A 9,362-nucleotide genomic window follows, 5' to 3' on the forward strand; every position below is an offset into this window, starting at 1 on the left:
TATGAGAACAAAGTTGCTATCTATGATGATTATTGTGATGACTTGTATGCTATTAGGAGATAACCATGAAACTTGTCATCATGATTTTAGTTTTCAATTGGATTATGCCTCACTTGATAATTATTTGTTGAGTTTGCTCCCACTACTATTCATGAGAAGAAATTTGCTTATGTGGAGAGTAGTAAATTTTCTATGCTTGTAGATCATGAAAAGAATGCTTTAGGTGCTGGTTATATTGTTGAATTCATTCATGATGCTACTGAAAATTATTTTGAGGGAGGAACATATGCTTGTAGGAATTGCAATAATATCAAGTTTCCTCTCTATGTGCTTAAAATCTTGAAGTTATGCTTGTTTTGCCTCCCTATGCTAGTTGATTATTGTTCCCATAAGTTGTTTGCTCACAAAATCCCTATTCATAGGAAGTGAGTTAGACTTAAATGTGCTAGTCATATTCTTCATGATGCTCCCATTACGTTTCAATTCTTATCTTTTATGTGAGCATCATTGCGATCATCATGCCTAGCTAGAAAGGCATTAAAGAAAAGCGATTGTTGGGAGACAACCCAATATATACCTTTACTGTTTTTGTGTGTCCACATGATTATACTACTGTAGTAATCATGTTTTATAGATTTTGTTTCAATAAAGTGCCAAGTAAGACCAATAGGATAGCTTACGGTGATAGTTGTGTTGATCCTGCTGAAAATCAGAAACTTTTGCACCCAGTAAATTAGTTTTGGTAATTCACAGAAACGTGATTCTGATCTGGTTCTTTTTGCTATGGATTGGTACACAAATTTCTTAGGACTTCCTAATTTGGTAGGAATTTTGGAGTTCCAGAAGTATACGTTTGATACAGATTACTACAGACTGTTCTGTTTTTGACAGATTCTGTTTTCTATGTGTTGTTTGCTTATTTTGATGAACCTATGAGTAGTATCGGAGGGTATGAACCATAGAGAAGTTGCAATACAGTAGATATTACACGAATACGAATTTATAATGAGTTCATTACTGTACCTAAGTGGTGGTTTTATTTTCTTATACTAATGGGGCTTACGAGTTTTCTGTTGAGTTTTGTGTTGTGGAGTTTTCAAGTTTTGGGTAAGGATTTGATGGACTATGGAACAAGGAGTGGGAAGAGCCTAAGCTTGGGGATGCCCAAGGCACCCCAAGGTAATATTCAAGGACAACCATGAGCCCAAGCTTGGGGATGCCCCGGATGGCATCCCCTCTTTCGTCTTCGTCCATCGGTAAACTTACTTGGAGCTATATTTTTATTCACCACATGATATGTGTTTTGCTTGGAGCATCATTTTATCTTGTTAGTATTTGCTTGCTGTTATTTACAATAATGTTTTGTATCTATATTTTCAATAAAAATGTCAAGGATAGCCTTACCATGCTTATTTTGCTAGTATACATGTTTCTGTTTGAAAACAGAAAGTTTACTGCTGTTGCAAAAATTCCCTAGAAAAGTCAGAGAATGATATCATGCTGAAACTTTTTGTATAATGAGACCTGATAAATCTTTTACAGCGTAATATTTTTCTCATAATTTTTGGAGTTAGGGAAGTATGATGAATCTTGCATTCTTTACAGACTATACTGTTTTGGCAGATTGCTGTTATGGTTGCATTGTTTGCATATGTTTGCTTGTTTAATGATTCTATTTGAGGATAGGAGTATTAAATATGCAGAGACATTTAGTATGCAATGTTGAATAATAATTTTAGTGATTTGTTACAGTAGAAAATGATAAGGTTTTGCATTGGCTTATACTAACCTATCTCACGAGTTCTTGTTGAGTTTGGTGTGGATGAAGCTTTTGATAAAAAGAAGAGAAACCATGATATGAGAGGAATTAAGGGGACATAAAAGCTCAAGCTTGGGGATGCCCAAGGCACCCAAGATAATATTTCAAGAAGTCTCAAGCATCCAAGCTTGGGGATGCCCCGGTAGGCATCCCACCTTTCTTCTTCAACAACTATCGGTTAGTAGGTTGAACCTAAGTTTTTGCTTCTTCACATGAGTTGTGCTATCTTTGCAATGTCATTTTATTTTGTTTTGCTTGCTGTTTGAATACAATACCAAGATCTGAAATTATTTAATTAGAGAGAGTGTTCACATAGTTACAAAATTATTTAGCTACTCATTGCACTACAAAAAAAGACACATCCTTGACAATTTGGGCCGGACGATTTTTTTCTGTCATACATATGACACTTCTATGACGATAATTGTGACAAAACCCGGTATCATCATAGATGTGGTGGGCTCCTACTTCTTTGAAAAAAAATCATGACAGAAAATGGGCTTTTCGTCCTGGGCGGGTCGGAGACGCAGCTGCATGACATTCTTTGGGCCGTCCATGACGGAAAAACCGTGGTAGAAGCGAGGGCGAGGAAAATTTCGGGGTGTTCCCGGTTACGGTGGGAGGTCGGGGGCCAAGCGATGCGCGTTTCTCTCGTACACGTACGCGTGTGTGCGCGAGGCGTTGACTCTAACTGAACCCAAGCAAGGCGTTGGGCTCTAACTGAACCCGAGCGATTGCACTGCAGTCTACACATTACTGAACCCGAGCGATCGATCAATGACTGTTAACTGAACCCGATCGAGCGATTCCTTCACTACTGCTGCTAACTGAAGCCGATCGATTGGATGAACAGTGAGCATTGCGGGGTGGGGGGGTTGGATGAACAGTGAGCGGTGGGGGTGGATGCAGGCCCCCGTGACGTTGCCTTTGGATGAATAGGACGACCCCGTGGAGGGCTGGATGAACAGTAGACGATGGAGGGGTGCCCGTTGAGGGGTGGTTGAACAGTAGCCGGTGGAGTAGCGCGCGGTGGAGACTGGGTGAACAGGAGCCTGTGGAGGCTGGAGGAGGTCGACGGTAGCCCATGGAGGCTGGAGGAGGTCGACGATGGAGATGAACAGTATCCGGTGGAGTCCCTTTTTGCGGTACGCCACACCCCTCCTGATGAACAGGACCCCCATTTCGACCGTAGTGCTCCAAGACAAGTCCGTTTCGTTCGTTTTGCAGTACGCCACACCCCTCCCGATGAACAGGACCCCCGTTTCGACCGTAGCACTCCAACACAAGTCCGTTTCGTCCGTTTTGCGGTACGCCACACCCCTCCCGATCAACAGGACCCCCGTTTCGACCGTAGGAGGTCCGTTTCCTCCATTTTGCGGTACGCCAGACCCCTCCCGATGAACAGGATCCCATTTCGAACATGGCCGGTCGAACACAAGGCTGTTTCCTTTGTTCTATGGTACGCCAGGCCTCGTTTCCATCGCCTGTTCCGTCCAAGCCCTCCCGATGAACACGCCGATGCATTTCGTTCCGACCCAGCCGGTTGGCTCCCCATGAACATGAGGACAACGTTGTTTCTCCGTTCTGACCCAACCATGTACACGAGCCCTGGCCGTACGTATGCGCGAGTAGGCGTTCGAGACCCCGCTCGTATGTACGTACATGGCCATATTTTCTTTCTTGCACCCTGGCCGTTGTACGTATGTGTACATGCTACATGCGCACCTCTACATCGACACGTGCGCACCTCTACATCCGCCAGTATATATGTACGTACACGTTTGCGACTAGAATGACAACACTACGTACGCTTCGACCAGGTGGGTCCCGACTGTCAGGCACTTCCTTGCATGCGAAGATGTAGCTGGTGGGTCCCAACAGTCAGGGGGGCGAATCATTTTTTTGCCCGGACGCACTTCTTGCGTGCGAAGATGTAGATGGTGGGTCCCAGCAGTCAGGGGGAACATTTTTTCGTGAAATACGGTGGCCTGTCCGGTGGGTCCCTTTTGTCAGGTGGAGGAATCATTATTTTCCGCGTAATAAGGAGGCACTTCCTTGCTGCGGCCATGGACCTAGCTGTCAGCCTCTCCACGTACAGTCCACGTCCGATGAAAGTCGTTCCTTGACCACATTGACCACACCGCGCCGAGAGCACCACGGCGGTGGACGACGGTGAGGCCTAGGAAGGGGACAACTCGGAGCCGGGGAAGACGCGACAGTGGAATCCCGCATGGAGAGGAGTACGAGGGTTCACTGGTTCGGCTACGGTGTGAGGCTTCCGTCACTGCAGGGCCGGGCCAGCGGTGGGAATAGTAGGGGGCGGTGAGGCCTCCGTGGCAGCACAGCCGGCAACGGGAGGCAGGAGCATGCGGCATGACCGGTGCTGCTTTGGGCGGCTGGAGCAAGAAGACCAGAGGTTAAAGAAGCACTACAGCCGTTGGATGGACATCGTACGGTCACTGGAGCTAGAATCATTCATATTGACTAAAGTTGACAAAGGCCCCCGTCCCAGTCAACTTAGTAGGCCCACAAGTCAGCCTCACTCCATGGTGGGTCCCAGCTAGCAGGGGGAATATTCATTTTTTTGTGCGTAATAAGGAGGCACTTCCAGTGGGTCCGAGCTGACAGCGGGGGGAACGTTTTTTTTGCAAAATACGGTGGCCTGTCCGGTGGGTCCCAGCAATCAGGGGGGAAACGTTTTTTTCGCGAAATAAGGTGGCCCATCCGGTGGGTCCCTGCTGTTAGGTGGAGGAATAATTATTTTGTGCGTAATAAGGAGGCACTTCCTTGCGGTCGCCTGGACCCAGCTGTTAGCCTCTCCACATACAGTACTCTTCCGATGGAAGTCTGTCGTTGACCATGTTGACCATGCCGCGCCGAGAGCACCAGGACAGTGGACAACGGCGAGGCCTGGGAAGGGGACGACGCGGATCCGGGGAAGACGCAACAGTGGAAGCCCGCGCGGAGAGGAGTATGAGGGTTCAGTGGTTCGGCTGTGGTGTGAGGCTGCCGTCGCCGCAGAATAACCGGGGGTGTGGGTGAGTAGAGGGATGGCCTGGTCAGCGGTGAGAGTAGTACGGGGTGGTGAGGCCTCCGCGGCATCAAAGCCGGCCACGGGAGGCAGGAGCATGCGGCACAACCGACGCTGCTTTGGGCGGTTGGAGCAAGAAGACCAGAGGTTGAAGAAGCACTACGACCGTTGGATGGACATCGTATGATCACTGCAGCTAGAATCGTTTATATTGACTAAGTTGACAAAGCCCTTGGTACGCGTCAACTTAGTAGGCCCACAACTCGGATTTGGCAGAGAACATATAGCCCATTTGTGATTTGTAAGAATGTACAACCCATTTTTTAATTCTAATGGAATTTACTACATCCCATTTACAATTTGTTAAAAGTACAACCCAACTTCTAGCTAGGAAAACGATTAATAATTTCAAACAACCGCTCAAAACAGAATTCAAAAAAAATTCCCACATTTTGATGGGATCCGAAATATTTTTATCTGAAATTTCTAGTGAGGTTAAATATAATTTCAAAAGAAAGTTGTATTACGTTAAAATCCAACGAAATATTGCGAGCGCAACAAGTAATGAAATTAAAATTTTCAAATTCCAAAATAATATATTTTTTAAACTAATTACGCGTTTGGTGCATAGTTACTGCCCAATTATTATAATTACATCCCATTTATTATTTCTTAAAGTCCATTTTCTTGTTAAGCCTAATGCATACCTCCTAGGAAAGTTTGCAGCCCAGCGGGGCGGAGAATAACAAGTTGACCCGGATATTGTGTACAACTGTCGGTCCAGTTGCATTGCTGATGTTAAAAAAAAGGCCTGTGTAGTACAGTACAACCTAACATGGCTACTCAGCCCACATTTAGTGACGCCGGAAAGGCCCAAACAAGGCTTCTGTACAACTTTTTGAAGTCACTGAGCTCAATTAATAACTTAAGAAAAAAGTTAGATTACAGTGGAACCTAATTAAAAGTTGTCACGAGCAAATAAATAATTCAACAGGTCCCACTTGTGTGTGTGCGGTGTGTGTGCATGTGTGTGTGTGTGCGCGTGAGAGAGAGAGAGAGGGAGAGAGAGATAGAGAGAGAGACCCATCAGTCGATGCTCGTAAATACATCTTTCAGCCATATGCATTGCTGATGCTCAGTAAAAACTTATATAGTTGACACAATCATATAGAACATCATAGCACACTGAACTTGCATACAAAAATTTCACGTAGGCGACATAATCTGGATGGAAGCAGTGGATCGCTACGGGTAGGGCTATGTTGAAACCAATGAAGTCGTACATAACGGTTCATCATCTTTATCAATGACGGGGAAATATCTTGAATGCCGTGCAAAGAAAACAGACAGACAACACAATAAGTTCTGCTAGCACATTAAGTTGATGTACAACCCTTTCTAAAAAAGTTCAGGTACAAAATTAGAACAAGTCACAATCAAATGTACTGGCATATCAGTGCTTCACACCCATAGCTCAGATTTAACTAGTAGGAGTATCTGACAAGATTCAATTGTTACCTCAAATTAGAGCACATCCAGGCAGCCAGCCCTGCCTCTTCTCCCAAAGAAGTAGTGGCCTCTGCCGCGCGATGGAGTAGGCCCTGTGCTATCCATTGTTCCGAGCAACATGGGGAAAGTCTGACGTCGACTCCTGTAATGGACGTCGTCGACAGACCCTAGCACCAGCAGCGGCAGCGGGACTTCGATTGATGGATTGACCACTTCTTTGACATGCACGAACACTGGATACAGGTACATCCCTAACATGGTCCGCGGTGGCCTTGGTGGCGATGAATAGTACAACTCCGGTTCCTGCACCGGTACTCAACACCAATCACCTTCAGTATGGTGGACGACTTCTTCATCCATGCCATAACCGTCAGAGGCCAGCTGTCTGGAGGAACAAACATACTTACGAGCTCATCTCCAAGGTCGTTGATAAGCTCGTTCATGGACTCGCTATTCCAAGCACGTCGAGGCATGCCGTGGAAGGTAAACTTTGTTAAAAAATCAAGCTCATAGGTCACCGAGCCCCATCCGGGGTGCCACCGATCAAAGCTCACCAGCGCGCCATCACAAAACAAACATCAGGAAGATTTGAACACACGACTGCAGTCGAAAGTTGTCCGGAACCTGACGAAGAAATTAGCTGGTGGCGGACAGACTTCGACGAGCAAGTCGCTTATTTGGATGCCGTGCGCAATGCCAAGAGCTTTGACAAGGTCGTCCGGCGAGACGGGAGGCCGGTCGCCGTTGATGGTTACCATCAACACTTTGCCGGCAAACTAGTCGTCAAGCACCGCCATGCCACTGTTGAGTGACAACACACAGCGACCGAAGGCAGGACGGACCTCAGGATCTCCGGCTCGGAGATCCACGTTTACCTATGACATGATAGTGCGCTTGAGTACAGGGATTACAGGAGGGGGATTTGAGGGAACTGGAGTAGGAATCGAGATTCCAGAGGTGGGGGAGGGGCGGGAGACTAGGGATGGAAAGGTAGCATGAATTTCAAGCACGCGCCAATATGCTCTCAGCGCGCAAGCGCATGAAAACACCGGTGGCACCCACACGTCAGCCTACGAGTCCTTATTCTTTCTTTTTTGGAGAGCCCGGCCTTTTTTCAGGATCTTTTGAGAGCCCGGCCTGAGAGTCATAATTGACCTGTTTGGCATTGCGTTACTACTCGGCCCATATTCAACAACACCTCACTGGCCCAAACAAGTGTACATCATTGAAAAGACACTGAGCTCAAATTATATAACTTGAAAAAAGTAGATATACTCTGAACAATGGAGAATGGTGATGCCCTCATTTAGCCCACCAGTAGTTCGAGACAATAAACAGTTCGAAACAACAATATATACAACATTCAAACACTGACTAGTGACTACTACTGACATAAACAACAAAACATGATAGTTCATAAGAAGTCTTGCTACACCACCGAAACACACCCATCTGCAGCGCTCAAACTCTCATGATCCAGACGAGAATGACATTCTAAACAGAAGCAACTATAACATAGTAAGAGTGACATAGACAAGGATGACCAAATGACAAGGAATATGCATAACAAAAGAAAGAACTACCCATCCAGAACCAGCAGCAAAGACAACAAAGTCATTCGAAGAGATGATCCAACACCATCATAATTTGCAGCCCCACTTCAGCGACCAGTGATCCGGAGACACCAGTACTCCACCCTTTCGATGCAACAGCCCAATTACCTATCAACCTGAAGGCTTGAACCACATCACTGCCTGTCGTATGCTACCTCTTGAGCATTGCGTTGGATTTCCCCGAAGAGGAGAGGATGATGCAGCAAAGTAGCGTAAGTATTTCCCTCAGTTTTTGAGAACCAAGGTATCAATCCAGTAGGAGACCACGCACAAGTCCCTCATACCTACATGAAACGATAGCTACTCGCAACCAACACGATTAGGGGTTGTCAATCCCTTCACGGTCACTTACGAGGGTGAGAACTGATAGAGATGATAAATAATATTTTTGGTATTTTTGATAGAGATGCAAAGTGAAAAGTAAAAAAGCAAAGTAAAAACAAAGCAAACAATAAAGTGATGGAGATTGATATGATGAGAATAGACCCGGGGGCCATAGGTTTCACTAGTGGCTTCTCTCAAGAGCATAGATATTCTACGGTGGGTAAACAAATTACTGTTGAGCAATTGACAGAATTGAGCATAATTATGAGTATATCTAGGTATGATCATGTATATAGGCATCACGTCCGAGACAAGTAGATCAAAACGATTCTGCATCTAGTACTACTACTCCACTCATCGACCGCTATCCAGCATGCATCTAGAGTATTAAGTTAAAAACAGAGTAACGCCTTAAGAAAGATGACATGATGTAGAGGGATAAATTCATGCAATACGATAAAAACCCCATCTTGTTATCCTCAATGGCAACAATACAATATGTGACTTGCAACCCTTTCTATCACTGGGTAAGGACACCGCAAGATTGAACCCAAAGCTAAGCACTTCTGCCATTGCAAGAACTACCAATCTAGTTGGCCAAACCAAATGGATAATTCGAAGAGACTTGCAAAGATAACTCAATCATACATAAAAGAATTCAGAGAAGATTCAAATATTATTCATAGATAAGCTGGATCATAAACCCACAATTCATCGGTCTCAACAAACACACCGCAAAAAGAAGATTACATCGAATAGATCTCCACAAGAGAGGGGGAGAACATTGTATTGAGATCCAGAAAGAGAGAAGAAGCCATCTAGCTACTAGCTATGAACCCGAAGGTCTGAACTAAACTACTCACACTTCATCGGAGAGGCTATGGTGTTGATGTAGAAGCCCTCCGTGGTAGGTGCCCCCTCCGGCGGAGCTCCGTAACAGGCCCCAAGATGGGATCTCGTGGATACAGAAAGTTGCGGCGGTGGAATTAGGTTTTTGGCTCCGTATTTGATCTGTCGGGGGTACGTAGGTATATATAGGAGGAAGGAGTACGTCGGTGGAGCAACA

This window comes from Triticum aestivum, chromosome 2B (assembly GCF_018294505.1).
Source record: "Triticum aestivum cultivar Chinese Spring chromosome 2B, IWGSC CS RefSeq v2.1, whole genome shotgun sequence".
Classification (NCBI taxonomy): Eukaryota; Viridiplantae; Streptophyta; class Magnoliopsida; order Poales; family Poaceae; genus Triticum; species Triticum aestivum.